Source organism: Myodes glareolus, chromosome 4 (genome assembly GCF_982192425.1).
Source record: "Myodes glareolus chromosome 4, mMyoGla1.1, whole genome shotgun sequence".
Classification (NCBI taxonomy): Eukaryota; Metazoa; Chordata; class Mammalia; order Rodentia; family Cricetidae; genus Myodes; species Myodes glareolus.
The window spans coordinates 31,003,361-31,022,275 of NC_142029.1; the positions used below are offsets into that span (position 1 = coordinate 31,003,361).

The 18,915-nt window shown below is 36.2% G+C and overlaps 1 protein-coding gene across 13 annotated transcripts in view; it reads right to left on the bottom strand.

The window, feature by feature from the left end:
• Tcf12 (transcription factor 12) overlaps positions 1-18,915 on the bottom strand; it is a 249,401-nt gene that overhangs the window by 173,758 nt on the left and 56,728 nt on the right. The window contains exon 1 of one of the 13 annotated variants that reach the window (XM_048423185.3): positions 11,497-11,610. The exons of the other annotated variants lie outside the window; for them this stretch is intronic. The gene's annotated coding sequence lies outside the window, so the exon portion shown is untranslated. Of the gene's footprint in view, positions 1-11,496; positions 11,611-18,915 lie in introns of those variants that run through there. 13 annotated transcript variants of the gene reach the window in all.

An 18,915-nucleotide genomic window follows, 5' to 3' on the forward strand; every position in this document is an offset into this window, starting at 1 on the left:
ATGTGCAAAATTAAAGTCAAAATTGATAAGCTCTACACAGAGATGAAAAACTATAAAACTTCTAAAATAACTGAAAACCAGGTTACAAAGATGGCTCTTCATTAATAGCATGTACTTGCTTTTCTAGAGAACCCAAGATGAATACAGAGCCCATGTTAAGCAGCTTTCAACCACCTGTAACTTAAGTTCCTCTGGCACAAGCACCAGCACTTAACTCACAAGTACATACTCGCGTATAGAGATATATATTTACATGACTAAAATTTAACTATCTATACATAACAAAACTGTGATAAGTGAATTTACTTTCCCAAATTCACTGCAAAGTTATCACAGCAGCCAAGATATAAATCAACATAGATGTAACTCAGTGTAGAGCATTTGATGATCACTTGCTGGGTTAAATTCCAGCACTAGTGGATGGGGAAGGTAAAAACATCCACCTATTAATAAATAGGTAAATAAATTTTTTAAAAAGTTTAATACACATAGGGGATTAATTAGACGTAGACCATTGACAAGAAAAAAATTCTCCCACAGGAGGCAACAGGGATAAACCTACAAGAGTGTGTTGCTGAGTGAAATAAGCCTACCACCAAAACATAAATAGTACATGAAATTGCTAGTGTCAGAAAGTAAAACTCACAGAAGCACAAAGCAGAAGCTTAGGGATTTGAGGAATGAGAAAGGGAACCTTTATATAGGATAAATGGGATTCTAGACATACACTACTGTTGGAACATAGTCCAGTAAAGGAGTAGTGTGAGAATTCTGGGGGCTTGTAAGAACACTCCAAAAAAACAGGTCTTGAGACCTCAATTTCTTCCAAACACAGAATTTTTCTGAGAATGTGTTTTCATGCTCCTCTAGGTATAGCAGATAGGAGTATTTACTTCAGCTGTTGCTATTCATATGACTCTATGGAAATTTTTTTTGCCATGTCTGGCTTGTCCTTGTGACTGTAAGCTTTACTCATGTGACGTTTCTTAACCCTCAAGTATAAACTGTCTGATGCTCTGAATAAAACAGGTTAGTGCTGGAGACTTTAGTCCCATTCATGTTTAGGCCCTGCTTTCCCAAGTTCAGACCACCAGCCAGAGCTATAAACACACTACTGTGCTGTACATTTCAAAACTTAAAAAGGTAAATCACGATAAACGTTCATACAGCTTTTAAAAATATTATTAGCATCTGAAACATAAAATCAGGAAACACAAAAAGATGAAGCTTTCTAAAAGACCCTTTGCAGTTTCTATAATCTGAAGAACTATAATCAGGCTACTTATGGATTAGGTTATTGAGCATTGCGTCTAATTTACTACTTTAAGAAGTCATCAATCTGGAAATCTGTGAAACTGAGAGACCCATTAAAAAGATATATTGATGCATAAACTAGTCCAGAGTAGAGAAGAACTGGTATAGTTAAAAGTTGCAATAAAAAACTGAATAGCAAACGGGAACTTCTAAGTTCTACACAAAGAAAGTGTGGCTTCTATTTTTAAGTCATGGCACACTAACATATTAGAGCAACTTTTTTGAAAACAGCAATTATAAATAATTGGATAAAGAAATAAGATCAATTAAAAAACAAAAAGGGAATCAAAAAATACTAGAAACTGGAAAGGATCTTATAATGGGGAAAAGCCAAAAGAAAACAAGGAACAAAGTCAGTCAGGGAATGAGATCCTAATCTACAGGCTTTGTTCACTCAAGACATTAAATTTTTTTAAATTTTTTTTATTTTGTTGGATTACAGAACAAGAAAAGAAAATTGGAGGCTAGAATATGGCTAAAAATTAAAATAAATAAAAAGCACAAAGTAGCAGAAGGTCCAAAAGTTTACATTTATCGCCTCCTGAAGCCTTTGGCTAATCTCTGAAGAACTAAGCATAAAAAAAATATCAAGGAGCCCAAAAGAAAGCACCAGCTCAAAGATGTTAATTACAGGGGCATGGGTCATAATTTGGGCTTCCACAAAAGTATTCTAATGAAGCATGAGATTCAGCCTTGAGATGGCCAACCAATAAAGGCAACCACTTACCAGAGCAACTATAGAAACTGACAAAAATAAAAGTTTCTACAACTTTTCAACGCTTTCAAAAAAAGGCCTAAAAAAATAGCTACCTATGTAGAGAAATGAGAATTTACATGAAAGTAGTAAAAGGAAGTGCTCCACACTGTAAACTAAATAAGCAGAAAGGGACTTTAAAGAAGCTAGTATAAATATTCAAACACTTTCTAAGAAAAAATAGTTACAATAAATGGGCATATTCTTTGCAGGAAGAATTATCTAAAATGGAATTCAAGAATAATATGTTATATGAAAAGAAATCTGCATGGGGTAATTTAATGATAACTAGAATATCAAAAGAAGTTATAAGTAAAACTCAACAAAAATAAAACTAAAGGAGAAAATGCAAAAATTCCTTTTTGGTAATACTAACAGGTCTAAAATTCATCCAAGTAGATAACGTTGGGGAGGGGGGCACAACGGACAGGATTTTCTCCAAATCAGTGAAAAACATCAACTTACAAGCAAGGCAAGTTCAGCAATCTCCATGCAGAACTATAAACCAATCACACAAATGCCTATGACAAGTAAAAAGCAAAATAGAAAACTTTAGTTCAGGCAGAGAAAAAAGAATGTATTATGTAAGAAGAAAATAATTCAAGGAAATATGAACGTCTCATGAGAAACAGTGAGTGTCAGATGACAATGGAGTAACATCCTGTAAGAGCAAGATGAAAAACAACCATCGTCCCAAACTAAAAGAACACAAGTCCAAAAATACTAATGAAGGCTTTAGGATGAAGAAAAATAACAGACAATAAGTAAAATAAATAAAGTTTCGCGCAGAAGGCCTTTATGACATTTTTATGGCAAAGAATAAGGAAGTATATGTGGAATAATACTCTTCTAGATTCTTAGTCTTATATTAACATGCAAAGTGTATTAAGTACAAGACTGCATAATAACCAGGACAGTAAGAAGAATGTAGAAGAACTGCACTCATGCCTGGTGGGGAGGAACATAAAACATGAGAAAAATCAATTCAGTATCTGTATGTAATTCCAGAAAGCAGGCAGAGAGATATGGGTCTGCAGAGGTCACTGGCTGGCTATGTCCTAGTTCAGTGAAGAGAAACATAAGAAGATACTGTAATCAACCTCTGGTATCCACACCTACATACATGGGCACATACATGACAGACACCTGCACATACATGAACATGTATGAATGCACACATATACTACACATAAAAAATAAAGCAGAAAGCAAAATCTTTCTACAGGCTAGAGATGGCTAAATGGTTAGGAGTACTTGCTACTCTTACCAATTCTGACCAGAATTCAATTTCAAACACCCATATTGGGTAGACAGTTCAAAATCATATATAATTTCAAGCTCCAGGGGATCTAATGGCCTTTGCAGATACTCAAACATATTTGTACATCCAGAACACATATACACATATCATACTTATCTATCTATCTATCTATCTATCTATCTATCTATTTAGGGAGAGGGTCTCTTTTATAATCCTGCCTGTCCAAAAACTCTTTACGTAAATTAGGCTGGCCACCAACTCTCAAAGCTCCACATGCCTCTATCTCCCAAGTGCTGAGATTAAAGACATGGGCCAGTATGTCTAGCTAAAAATAAATCTTTAAAATTCTTCTGCCCTATTGACAGAAGTATAATGGTACTGCCTTTAGGGAAAACATTGCAAAGATTCATTAAACAATTAAAAATTAGAACTATTAAGAATGGGGCGAAAGCTCACTGGCTATGAATGCTTACTGCATAATCACGAGACTCATAATCATGAGTTCAAATCCCCCAAAAGATAAGCACAAAGTCATGTGTAGTCACATAAACCTGTAACTTCAATACTGCAGAGGAGCTTAGATTCAGGGATTGCTGGCAATGGGAGACTGGATATCAAGAGAATAAGACAGAGAGCAACAGAACAGGATAGCAGATAATTTCCTCTGGCCTATATGACTACACACAGAGAATATACTTGCACCTAACATGAACATACAAGGCATGCAGCCACCACACACATACCCTAAAGCCAAACACAGAACAACCCTATGAGCCAACAAATCTGTCTGGACAACTGTCCAGAACGAATGAAGTCATAATACCAAAGCACTGAAACCATACTTCCATGTCCACTGTAGCATTAGCACAACAACTTAACTATGTGGATGATGAATGAATATGGCAAATGTGATATAGACAGTACAATGTAATATTATTTCAGATAGAAAAACATAGGAATCCTGTCATGTGCAACACTGATGGACCTGGAGGTCAGTATGTTAAAAAAACAAGGCAGTACCAGACAATAAATCCTGAAAGAATCCTTATTTAAAAGGAAGCCAAATTAACAGAAGCATCAAGTAAAACAGATGTCAGGGACTGGGGGAGGTGGTTTGTTGGGAAGCTACTGTTCAATGACTCCCACTGTCAGTTATGCAAGATAAGACCTACTGTACAACAACCGTACTACAAATATACTGTACTACACATTTAAAATTTGTTAACTGGATAGATCTTGTATTATATGAATTTTTATCATAATAAAGAAGTACAAGTAGGAATTCAAAAATGAAAATACTCAGATGTAAACAATATTATCCAATGGAAGATGGGAATTGCTGTTTTGAATACATATCACCCACACACAGATGTCCATGCCTTTTACCAAGGGTCTGTTTTTATTTGTTTATTTTTGTACCATGTTTTTTTCTTTTGTCTTCCATAAAGATCTATTCTTGTTTTCTTTACCCACAGCCACCAGATGATCTACAAATATACCAGCCTCATAACTATGTATGAAGTCACTTTGTTTTATTCTTTCCCTTAAGACAAAACAAAAGGTATTTTTGTACTTATACTGTGTAAACAGCCATAGAGGAAAGGGCTGGGAGATGGTAACTACACTGATAATATGAAACGAGCTGCAAACACCCCAAGAAAGGGTTCTACCCTACAGACTGCAATGAAAGGCTCAGAAAAAAAATGTGTCTGATGAATTTTGAATGTCATGGTTGTGTCTTCTTCTGTTACCGAAAATAACAACAATGAATATGAAGAAGCATACCAGTGATGAAATTAAGTAAATAATAAATGAAACAAAACCTAACGGCAGCAATTCTTCATTCAAATGAAACAGCTACTGTAAATGTCCTGTCCATTCTGCCCCACATTCACACTTCAATTACTTTTGATTGTGTGTAAGTGATGCCTTTTGTATTTTTAACTTCAAAGCTGCCAAAACAAGCCCAAGTAGAGTAACAAATTTATCTTGGGTTTTGTTGGCTTTGGACCCCACATTCTGTTTTCTTCTGTGTGCCATTGTTGTTTTCACATTTGGCAGCAGCTCTAGATCTTGGCTTAACTTGGTTCTTTTGTTGATATGTAGTGTGTGTGTGTGTGTGTGTGTGTGTGTGTGTGTGTGTATACATATGCATTATAAAATTAGCATGAAGCAACAGTTTAGCTTAAACAACAATAAATTCTCAATGTGATGGAAGCCCTTGAACTATACTAAGGTGATCAAAGGTGGGGGGGGTAGGGGAGGAAAGGAGTGTTGCACGAATAATAAAAACCCAGAGACAGATATTAGGGGTCAATCTGAAGATCAGAAAAGCAAAGAAGCCAAGTCACTGGAGAGATCTCTACCAAGGCTCAGAAAAACAAAGGGTGATCCTGCAATGCTTTCCACCAACCTCAGACTCTACACTCCACTGAGTTCTGGTCTTTTCCCCTTTATATTCCACCCAGCCATATTGCTCCTGTCTCCATCTCCCTACCGCTATAGGAATTCCTAGGACCAGTAGCCTATATGTTACCTGCCCGTTTGGGCGTAGCCTCTTATACTTATGCCAATGTAAAGTGTGTGCCTGGCCTCTCTTTTGGAGGCAAGATTTGGTTCCTGTTCGGTTCCTGTTCCCCATTCGTGAAGAAGACTATAATCTGTGAGTCTACCCCTAAATAAATAACTCTCTATTATAGTCAATTCTGAGCTAGTATGGGATTTCTTTTAAGCATCCGGCTTCATCTGGAGCCCCATGTGGATCCAGGTGAACCAGCTTAAAGGCCTAATCAGTCCACAACTCAGAAAGCCCTCCCCACTGCCTGGTTTGCTTTTACCTAAGTGGTTTTCTGTAAAACCCCAACCACAGCAAAGGTAATTGCATGAGACGACTTGGAAATTTGCCAAGCTCGTGCACACACCACTACTGCCACGTTCATGGCAACTTGTGCTGCTTCCAGTTTGTACTCCTGAGTTCTGGACTTCCATATATGTTCTTGATCCATATATGGAATTGATTTAATTGCTTTTAGTTTGTCAAGCAAACCATATTTCTCAGTATTTAACCAGCACCAAGGTGAAAAAAACCAAAGTGGCTCAGGACTGTTTATGGCACCAGGTTATGTCACTAATCGTGACTCTGAAACCACAACACCTGCTGGACAATAAAGATTATTACACCTAAAACAATTGACCAAACCTCATAACAGGTAATTAATAAATCAATAAACTTTAAAGTTATATAATTGCAGACAACATTAACATAGAAAAGTTTAGTGACTTTTTTGCTAACACTATGATTTGTATTCTGCAAGGCTTATATGGCTCTTGTGATACATCCATTTATTGAATATTGGAACTCAGATATTTTTCTTCATATTATATCCTTAAGAAAATGGTTTGATAACAGAGCCAAGAATGAGACACTTTTAGAAATGGTACAGTCTTTACAGACTAATAACGAACAGCTAAATGACAGGACTAATACCATTGAAAATCAAAAGTTACCTGAAAAAAATTAATACTATTGAAAAGGGTAACACTAATTTGACAAACAAAATTGAATCCATGTCAAAGGATACTGAGAAAATACCTGAAAGAATTCATACTGTGAACTGGACAAAATTTGTTTTAAAGTTTTGATAAGTTAGCAGATAGAGTATCTCTCCAGGAAGGCAATCTGCACACTATCCAAATAATGTCCAAGAATGAGGTGTTATCTTTAAAAGAAAAACTTCAGACATTGGAATCACATGTGCAGAATGAGGACCAGAGGCTAGGTGCCTCAATGAAATCACTAGAAATATATGCAGGCCAAGAGATTCAGGCTTTACAAAGACAGTAGTAAAAAGATTTTAAACAATTGAGAAAAATATTGGAGCTGATGAGCAGGGAAAGAAGGCACAAGGACAGGATTTAACATCACCAGTAGCTGTCAGAGATGACTTAGCCAGGGTTTTAGCTTCTTAGCCTGTAATCTACTCTGACAAAGTATCAAGTTCTAAATACCTTAAAGGATCCAAAGAAGACAAATGGATACCTATTGGAATGAATGATCTCAAAGAAATTAAGCAAGCAATGGTAACTTACAGCTTCATTCCACATTTGTTAGGGAGATGGGAAAGACGTGGGCTTCTAACATTAAAACAACGCCACACAACTGGCTTCAGTTAGTTTCAGCAGTCATAGATGATGGGCCTCAACTGATGTTTAAATGTTATTTCAGAGAAGACACTAAAATTTTGGAACAACATGGAAAAGCAAAAGGACTTGAGACTTCCCAAAATCAAATTCTTGGTGAAGGCGCTTATGCTGACCCACAGGTTCAAGCTATTTACAATGAACAGATCTTGTCCCTATGCCACAAAGCAACCTTAAATGCTTGGAATGTGATTCAAGAACCAAGAAAACAAATTGAATCAAATACCAAGGTTAAACAGGGTCAGAGAGAACCCTTTGGTGACTTTTTACAAAGATTAACTAAGGCTGTACAAAAAGGAGTAACAGGTCCAGATGCTAGAAGAGTACTTATTGAATCTCTGGCTTCTGAAAATGCCAACTTAAAATGCAAAAAGATACCTGGGCCTTTAATGGTTAGATCAGCACCAATGGATGAATGGATTCTGCATGCAATGAACATTGAGACATTTTCCTGTAATACTGAATCTTGGATAGGAGAAGCAATTTCCAAAGGAATGAGGAACCATCAAAATGCTAAATGTTTTAATTGTGGTAGAATAGGATATCTGAGAAAGGATTGTAGACAGAGAATTCCTAGGAATAATATCTCCTCCAGGAATGCCAAAAATAGGAGGACTCAACCTTCAGGATATGTAGAAGGTGTGGCAAAGGCTGACATTGGACCAATGAATGTAGATCAACAAAAGACAGACAAGGCAACCCAATACCATCAGGAAACTCCTTGGGTGGCCTCTCACAAGTCCCCAAGCCAAAAGTGTCCCAGTCATTCCCAGTCACCATGGAAGACATGTCTCACCAGGAAATTAAAAAATCCAGAGCCTTTTGAAAAAAAAAAAAAAAACCATACTGTTGTGAGTGATGAAATAAATAAAAAAGATTGTTTCTTCACTATACCATTACAAGAAAAGGACAGAAAAATTTGCCTTCACTGTGCCTACTTATAATAACTTTCAGTCTACTAGGAGATATCATTCCACAGGGAATGCTCAATAGCAGCAAGTGCACATCCTGCTTACTCAAGTAATATTATTTCCCTTCTTGGGTCTTTGTTGAGGTTGAAGACTAGATAGCTGTAGTTACTTTCCTCTCATGACTTGGCCAAGTTATTTATTATACAAGACTTAAACTCATTAGGATAGGATAATTATTGAAACATTTATCACGTTTCTTGCTTGATATTGTTTATGTTGGCTGTAATTCTAATTTTTATACATGATATTTGTTCTTATTGTATATAATTTTGTATTAGGCTTAGAACTTTCTTGTTTAAAAGTGGGAGGTGCTGTAGGAATTTTTACAGCCAATTTGCCCACTTGGGTGTGGCCTCTTATACTATATATGCCGATGTAAAGCACAAGTCCAGCCTTTCTCCCAGCAGCGTGATTCAGTTCTTGTTACCAATTCATGAAGAGGACTGCAATCTTTGAATCTACCTCTAAATCAATAACTCTATTATAGTCATTTCTGTGTGTATTTCTTTTAAGCGTCCATCTTCACCCTACTGCTCGAATTAAAAGCATGTGATTCCAAGTGCTGGGACCACCTTTGTGTGAGATCTGTTTCTCTTTTAGACAGATTTAACCTTGTGTAGCCAGAGTGGCCTTTAACTCAGAAATCCATATGCCGCTGTCTCACAAGATTAATCCCTAGTGCTAGGATTAAAGGTGTGTGCCACCACTCCTTAGCCTATGTGGCTGACTAGAATTTGGTTGCTTTGCCCTCTGATCTTCAGGCAAGCTTTAATTATTAAGACACAAACAATATATCACTGTAACTGAGATAAGCTGCATCTGACTTTTCTACCTGAGCACAAAAAAGACAAGTAGTGACTAATTATACTAATTCAGTAAGTCTTCATAACAGATTCAACAAGTTTACATCAAATTTTAAGGTAAAGAGCTGAATAACTACAAATGAGAGAACTCTAGCAGTCTGACTACTCTATTTGGCTATCAAACTACCATCTTTCTGTCTCTACTGTACTTTTATATTTCCCAATATATCATATCTGCCTTCTAGTACATTTTCACTTTTATCTAATACAGAAATACCTGATGTCAGTGAGGATGTTCTGTCTCAAATCTCTTCTCTTATTATGAAAGTTAAGAGCTTGCTATGTTAATGGCATAGGCTCATTATAGGTTTGCATAGATGATCATGCAATAGATCAATATGAAAAAGAAATTTATGAGTTGAATCTATGCCCTTCAGTGACATGTTAAGATGTATGAGGAGCCTATCGCACATAGCAAAGGTTATAAATGCAAAAACTATAGAATCAAGAATAAACTCAACTGTCCTAATTTTCATACTGTAGGTCAATTACCTTAATTTCATTTTTTTACCCAACCAAAGCAGCAGTATCATTAAGAAAATTTCAAAAAGTATTCCTATTGGCTTTGAACTATTTTATACTCATATCTGCTCAGAAGAGAATATTAATGTTCTGAAAAATGAATTATACAGTTAATACCTTATTTTAAACAGTATTTATCTGCTATCAAGTATCAACCTAAAAACAGCTGTTTATTATTCAAATCACTTACAGGGAAGAGAAAAGGCACTAGAGCTATTTTCAGAAAAATCAAACTTCTACTTTTCAGCCAATTCTTACGGAACTCCTTTCCATCTGTTCACTGACATTTCTGTCAGATTACATACTTGCCAAAAGTTTTCTTTGGATTCAAAATCCACTGGTGAAAATAAACAGAATTTTTCAAAAATCAGTTTACTCATTTTTAAACCAAACAACATTAGTTTAAAGAATGTAACGCTGTAATTTATAATGTCAAAAGATTCCACAATTAAGCATACAACCTATGTTATAAACAAAATCAGTAATCTAGACTGAACCACAAATTAATATAGCAGAATTCTTTGCTAATTTGTTGCATTAAGAATTCATTCTATCAGTGATGGCAGCTGAAGTGAGAAAAGCAGCAGCAGCAGAGCCACGGGTGAAGTCTGAGTCTTAAGGTATACGGGCGTCAACTGTTGCTGGGGCCTGGTGTATAGCGATGGCAGATCAGGGTTTTTGCTTCTGGTGATTTCCTGCACCTGGGCTCTCCTGGAGAGGTAAATAGCACTCTAACCTTGCTGTTTTCTTTCTCTTTTGTGGGGAGGAGGGTGATAAACAAAGTCTCACTATGTAGACCAGACTGTCCTAAGAACTCAATTTATACAGACCAGGCTGATCTCAAACTTACAGAGATCTTCCTCTGCCTCCCAAGTGCTGGGGTTAAAGGCATGTGCTATCACGCTAGGCTGTGGCCTGTTTTATATGGTGGACAGTGATGAAATACCAGCAAAGGATCAAAATTGCCTGTCTTTAAAGCCAATGATGACTTCTGAACATAAACTGTTCATCATATCATTTTAACAGACTCTGGGTCCGTGAACAACATGCTAAAACTAGGTAATCTCTTCAAGGAGTTGATTACTTATCAGCCTTCCACTGCTTTTACTCAAATGAGAAAGCTATGACAGAAACCAAGTGGCTATCATCACAGTAAAGACAATCTAGGACAGAAAGTAACGAATAGAAATGACCTATAAGAAGAGCAACAAGGTACCCATCAAAATCCCCGCAAAATTCTACAAAGACCTCAAAAGAACGATACTCAACTTCATTTGGAAAAGCAAAAAACCCAGGATAGCCAAAACAATCCTGCGCAATAAAAGAACTTCTGCCCCTCCTATAGCTTCATATCATTACAGTTTTCAACAGTCAGATGGCCACACTAAAGATCAAAGGCTGGGCGGAAGAGCAGAGTCAGAATCAACACATTTTGTCCCAAAACAAGAAGGCTTCTTGAAACAATGAGGACTTCTGTGTGTGATGAGAAGTACAGACATAGTCATAGGGAAGATCTTTGGGTAAAAAAAAATGTCTGCACTCAGACTTGAAAATGAAGGAAGAACACAGCTGGATCCTGAATAGAAAGAAGTATCAAAAGAATCAACCCACCTCTGTCTGGGCAGTAGAAACAACAGCTTACTCAGAATGAATATGTCAAGTTCCTCAGGCAAAGAAAGGGACAGAAAGATGCATGATTTTCTTGAAGTAGCAGATATGACAGATCTAAGAAAAATAATGTGTTTAGATTTTAAATATATATATATATACACATATATATGTATTTCATTTGAGACAAAATGTGCTAGAACCTGTGAAATTCTCTTTAGTGTTTACAGGATAAAGATCAAAAGAATACTAAATCTTATAGGGGAAACTGCTCCAGCATAAAACCTCATTAAAGTTCTGCTACAGAACAAAAGTTGTTATACAGTATTTAGTTGCAAATATAAACCTTCCATTCTAGGGACAAACTTATTACATTTCCCCAGCATTGGATTCCTCTCTTCTAGAAATAGGTATGGAAGACCTTTTGTCAGTACTTGCTTTTACAATGATCCACCTTCTCCATGCTGGTAGTTCTTTCACCAACATCACCATACACCTAATGCAATGTGTGCTAACAACTACACACCATTTCTGGTTCTCCACAGGTACTAAGCTGTTAAAAAAAAAGTATATAAAGCCTTCTTTCTGCTTTGTAGTCCTGACACGTGGAGAGGCTGCTTGCAACCATGTCTGTAAAGCTGTGTCTCCTCAAAGTCTTGAACTCCTTGACCTACACAAGAACACATACTATTTAATATGTTCTTGGTTTTACATGATTAGTTCCTTGTGAATGTGAAAAGTGCAGAACTTATTCCATGAACTTTTTCTGTATGCTTGATCATGTTTATTTGTTCAGTTATTTGCAAACATTGGGAAACAACCAAAGTTTTATTTACACAATAGGCAGTAATGAACTCTTATAAGTAATCATCACTTACAGAGTTGAATATGGGTATGCTTGCTCAAGTTTTTAGTACACTAGATGTAAAAGACAACCATCAATGCACGCCCCTAAATCATACTAATTAAAAACAAAAAGTAAACAAGCGCACACAAAAAAAGCATAAGGTCTTTGTGTCAGGGTGGTCCTGAAAGTTTGAAAGTCTGTCCAATACTGGTTCTGTGTGCTAGAACACAGAAAGTTAAGGGAAGAGAACCACCTGACATTTAAAAATTTAGAAATGTAACCATAGCATTTGGAGAACAACGTACTTCATTTGGGGAAATGTGGGCAAAAAGGGCCAAGCCACATATCTAACATGTGACATGTGCACATGTGATAGAAAATTTACTTCCATGTCTACTAATACATCTGAACAAGAACCAAAGAAAAATACAGCTCTCCACAACCTCCCTTTTTTCTCTGTTTCCAAATTAACAGTCTCTTAACTGAGAAGAAAAATATATTTTAAATAACAATATATATCTTTTTAAAAATAAATCCCTGCTTGTCTCTTTTTCTTTTTTCCATAAAATTATATTTTACTGTCTTCTCAAAGGAAGGACATGCTTTTGCAATAATAAAGAAATAAATAGCATATTTTCCATCAAGTAGTTTATCTCTAGAAATCTAAAACAGAAGCCCCTGAAAACCAGACCTGTGACAGGGCAGAAAGGATCCAGACACACCTTCATTACTGACAGAGCCATCCCGGCTTCATGAATTTATAGTTAGCAATCTTTCTAAAAGTTAGAACAGAAATTATTTAGATTGTTTTTCTTTTTCAAGATGGTTTCACTTTGTAACTGAAACTTTTCCCTAGAAATCCATCAAGATGTCTTAAGGATAGTTTATTTCATATTAATAATAGTGGTAGCTGTTAATAGGTTACATAATTTGGCTCAATATTCATGTATGTATCAATAGCACTAAAAATGAAACCCTTCCTCAATGACAAACATTGGCTTTCTTCCCTATCTAGTTAAAGTGTGTGTGTAGTCCCCAAGACCAAAAAAGGTCTAGATTTACTGTAACAAAATAGTTTTTCTTTCACACTGTCTTTTAAGTATTTTATTATGCCTTAATACAGTTCCTATCTCAAACATAACAGAAACATCATTGACAAACACTTTGGTTAGCACTTCTTTCCATAAACCAGCGTTTATCCAAGTTCCTCAAGGCCACATGAATGCCTCACTCATAACCTGGCAGAAGTAGTCACGAATTTAAAAGCAAAGTTAAAAATAAATATACATGAAACTGGCTGGGCAGTGGTGGTGCATGCCTTTAATCCCAGCACTTAGAGGCAGAGGCAGAGGCAGGTAAATCTCTAAGTTCAAGAATAGCCTGGTCTACAAAGCAAGTTACAACTGCTACACAGAGAAACCCTGTCTTGGGGCGGGGAAGGGGAAGGAGGTGGGAGGGAGGGAAAGAGGGAGGGAGGGAAAGAGGGAGGGAGGGAGGGAGGGAAAGAGGGAGGGAGGGAGGGAGGGAGGGAGGGAGGGAGGGGCAGCTAATTTCTAAGACTTCATGAAATGGTTCATTGATGTTACATGACTATAAGTAACAACAGTGCTGTACTTAGGTCTAAAAGTAAGTCTATTAGACTTCAAAAATCATCACAGTTTTTAAAAAGCCAAATAAGCAGGTGCCTCTTACTAGCCTAAGCAAGTCAGTGGCTACCATCAACTACGTAGTCCCAGGAGGATAAGCAAGTGGTTGGACTGAATGAATAAAACAAATGTTAGTGAGAAGGATCTCAAGATAGTAAGCCACATTTCCTAAGGTCCCACAACAGCAATCTATGTCCATAAATTTGGTGTCTGTAGCAAATACTTACCACATGCTAATTGGAAATTACTGTTCTGGGGCTAGAGAGATGACAGTAGTTAAGAGCACTAGATGCTCTTCTAGAGGACCCAGGCAGATTCCTAGCATAGCAGCTCACAACCATTTGAAAGCTCCAGTTTCAAGATCCTATGCCCTCTTCTGCCATATACAGGCACTAGGCACAAAAGTGGTACACAGATATATGCAGGCAAAACACCCACACAAATTTTTAAAATGATTATTTAACAAGGGAAAAAAAGAGGTACCAACTGTTCTTTCAAGATGATTAACACTGAATACAAATGAAGAAGGAGGAAGAGGAAAATAATGGTGAGGAGGAGGAAACAGCAAGGATGGGTAAAGGAGCACTAAAAGCCTCAGTATTTGATTTGGTTTAAACAAAAAACAATGGACAAGATTTTCCATTTTTCTTCTTGTCTACATATTCTAAATTTAACGAATGCTATTATTTTAAGAATAAGCATTATTTCTTTGAAAAAAAAAAAAAGGAATGGCCAGTGGAACTCTGCTTGATCAGCAAGAGTGAAGACATGGGATGAATCTTTACATCGGGAGAAGAGAATACAAAACATTTTTTGGCATGCCTATAATCCCAGCAAATAGTATGAGGGACAACATGGACAATACAGCATGACTTGAGAAATGGGGGAAGGTACCATGACCTACCACCCTGCAAAAATGAAAACTAATATTTTTACAAAAACATTCATAACCATTGCAATGATTATTTTCCAATAAATACAAAGAACACAAATGAAAAGAAAAGAACACAAATGAATTGAATGTGTGTGTAAACATAAAATATAATGCTACTGATCAAATAACAAGATGAACTAGTAATACACATACTATAATAATATATCATTGAGTCAACACTCAAAGGAACATGCCTAGGGAGAGGCAGCATTCACACTGTTGTTATTATATTTAAATGTAGTTTCCAAAAGAGAAGATCACAGCATCAGAGAACAGACCAGTACATTTGTTTAGGACAAGAACTACAGGCTCTTGAGTGTGGTAAGAGTAACACAGATATTAAGATGTTGTAAGCAAAGGGAAACCAATTTTGCTGTATGTTAATTTAAAAATTGAACTAACACAAAATAACAAAGATAACTTCATGAGACAAAAATCAGTAAGTGTTACAAAATACATTTTCCTTAATGAAAAAAATTAATACAATAAAATAAGCATCAACCAAAGTGCTACCAAACTGCTTTGATGTAAAAATTAATGAGTTAATAGGCACACGAAAATGCAAACACCTAGAAAAGGCAAAATAATTTTTTAAGAAGAAATTTTCTCCCACTCCCCACATCTTCTTCCTACCCCACCACCATCCATTCACTCCTCAGAGAGGGTGAGGCCTCCCATGGGGAGTCAACCAAAATCTGTCACATCACTTGAGGCAGGGCCAAGGCCCTCCCCTGTACCTAGACTGAGCAAGGTATCCCTCCACAGGGAATGGGAGAAGAAATTTTCTTAAAAAATTGAACACAATCTAATTTCATGACATAAACTAATGGAATAACTAAAACATAGTCAAGTAGGAAAAATTTAAGAGACATGGAACAAAAATACACAATCAAAAGTGCTGAAATGATTTTCAACTACATCAGTAGATCAAGGGCAGCTATGAAGAGCACTGAGCAGCTGGACATCTTTTTTTTTTTCTGCAAGTGCTCTACCACTGACCTACCTATGTTCCCAGTGCTATTACTCAATATTTCATAGGAAACTTCTTTAAGATTTTCAACATTTTAAGTATTTCAAGTTTTGAACTACATGGAAAACAAAAAAACTACAAAATTTCTCAGCACAGTAGAAGTGATCTTTTTTAAGCAGAAAAGAAGGTTTTTGGTAAAAACTAAAGATGCTTTCATCACAGAAACGAATATTTAAAATATTTATTTCACCAAAGAATTGTTAGGAAAACAGAAAGGTAAGACTAGGAGAATAACGGACAAAGGATTTGTAGCCAATATTACAGAAAGCCTTAAAGTAAAATGCTAACAAGTCAGTTTAAAAATAGGCATACACAAAAAACAATTGTGTGGATGAATAATGAGCACAGGAAAAAGTAGTCAACATCATCAATCCCCATAGAAATGTGATTAAAGCCACAATGAATTGTGAACACACTGAGGGGATGTTTGGAGACAGGCAATACCAAGTGTTAAAGACAATGCCAAGCAACACCAGACACTTCTTATAGGAGTGCAAACCTGTACTACCACATGGAAAAGAAGTTTTCCATTTTCTGACAATGTTAGCAAGATGCTTCTACTACAACCCAAAAGTTTTCTTTTTTAAAAAAGATGTATTTATTTATTTAGTAGGCAACATTCTGCCTCCATGTATGCCCGCAAAAGAGGGCACCAGATATCATTACAGATGGTTGTGAGACACCATGTGGTCGCTGAGAATTGAACTCAGGACCTCTGAAAGAGTAGCCAGTGCTCTTAACCACTGAGCCATATCTCCAGGCCCAACCCAAAAATTTTCACCCAAGAAAAACAATGAATTTCAAACAACTAAAAAATGTTTATACAGAAACTCTATACCAGTTTACTCATAATAGGAAAAAAACTGTAAGAAACACTAATATACATCAAGAAATAAATGAATAAACACTCAGACATAAAAAATTGTGGTTCAGGACTAAAACTCAAATACTTCAGACACATCCAAAAAGCTGGATGACTCTCCAAGGTCATTAAGACAAAGAAGCCAGAAGCGAGGCCATCCTGTATAACTCCATTACCATGGAATCACTTCTAGGACAGGCTAAACCAATTTCCAGTGATAGAAATCAGGAGTGGCTTCAGAGAGGCTTGTTTAGGGAAAATGAAAAGAGTAGAAGGAAACTTCTGGAAAGGATGGGTATGGTCTTGATTAGAGTGTAAAACAAGCAAAAATGTGTATTTTATTGACTATGTGAAAACTATAAATATTTACAGCAACAAAAACAGTGCTTTATTAATTATATACAGAGAAATGCAAACATACAATGAAACTATTATAATGAAATACTGGATGAGTTCCAAAAGAACTGAAATTCAGCAAACTCAAACAAAACTAAGTTGAATACATATTTTATTTTCTGTATTGAATCTTTGTTCCACTAGACTGAATTCAAATGGCTTTTCTTATAACTTTATCAATTAAGGAATGCTGTAGTTTAAATGTACATTGCCTCCCAAAGACTCAGGTATATGAACATTTTGTTTCTGATGAGAGTTGGCTCTGAAGTAGAAGTTGGCTGAAGGAAGTGAGAGGGAGGCCTTGTGGTTTCTCAACACAGACTCACTTCCTGTCCATGTTTTGCTTTCTGACTATGGATGTAAGGTGACCCACAGATTCACTATGACCACACACTCCCCACAGGAGATAACTTTACTTTCTCAAATTGTAAGTCAAAATATATCTTACCTCTCTTAAGCTACATACTTGTTAGGTATCTGATCACAATAATGAGAAAAGCACTAGGGAAGCATGGAAAATATGGTGGGGAAAAGTTGGCAAAGGTCCTTTACAGTTACTAGATGATTTCTACTAACAGCAGGTGGTGGATGACTACCAGGATTCAGTCATGAGACACTCGGGCCTTTCTAGACAAAGCTTTTCCTAAAGACACTCATTTCTTGTTCTTAACTGAGATAACAGCGCTCTTCCAGAGCAGAAGCTGACACACTCATTACCTAACCCTGTGAGTAAACCCTGCCTACTACTTATGCCCACTGCTAACATTTTGAGCCAATAAAGCTATATACATTTGGTACATTTGTTGTTCACATTATGATGACTGCCAGGGATCAATGGTTATAATACCCACCACCCACAAGTGTCATTCTGGTCCTGTATCCCCATTCCTCAAAAAAGCTTTTCTCATATTTCAAAGGAACAACAGAGAAGCCTATATTCTCTCTTAAAGGACAGCATAAAAAATCTGGACATTCTTTCTAACTGTCCTTTCTTCCATTCCATTTTCTAAACCATTCTTACTACAAAACCAATTTGAGTAGCACAACTAAACATGTTCCCATAGACACTATATATAGTTGATAAGTAACCTTAAAAAATTCAAAAATGAACTTCTCTACAACTAAGATTATGATAGGAACATTAACATCTATGACACTGACACTGCATTTCCATTACTGCAGCTTAAGGTTTCATTAAATGTTCTTCATACTGGTGATACCTTTTATAGAGAATTTCACTTTTAAAATTATATATGTGCATTCCAAAAATTTAAAGCTCTGATATAGCAATTATCTTTCTCATCCCTTATTCTACACTATAATTCCATTCCATTATGTTGCTTGATATAAGACTTCCAGTTTGAGAATTATTTTGCTGACTGAAACAAAACAGGTTCAGTAGCCTTAAGTTGCAAGGGGATAATTCGGGTGTATAGTTAAGATATTTGAAAAGAGGAAATGGGAGGTGGCAAAAGAGACACCGTCTCAATAAATAATTTAGACAAGAACTAACGAAGGCACCTGATATGACCTCTAGCCTCCACACAGGCATGCATATATGTGCACATACATATTTCTAAAAAAACAGATTTGTAAAGTATTCAAAAAATTGAAACAAATGTCACCAAATATAATTTGGTACAAATGGCAGACCTATAAATCAGACAGGATTAAGTTGAATTTGGTTTTATTCCCGTCTAGCAAATA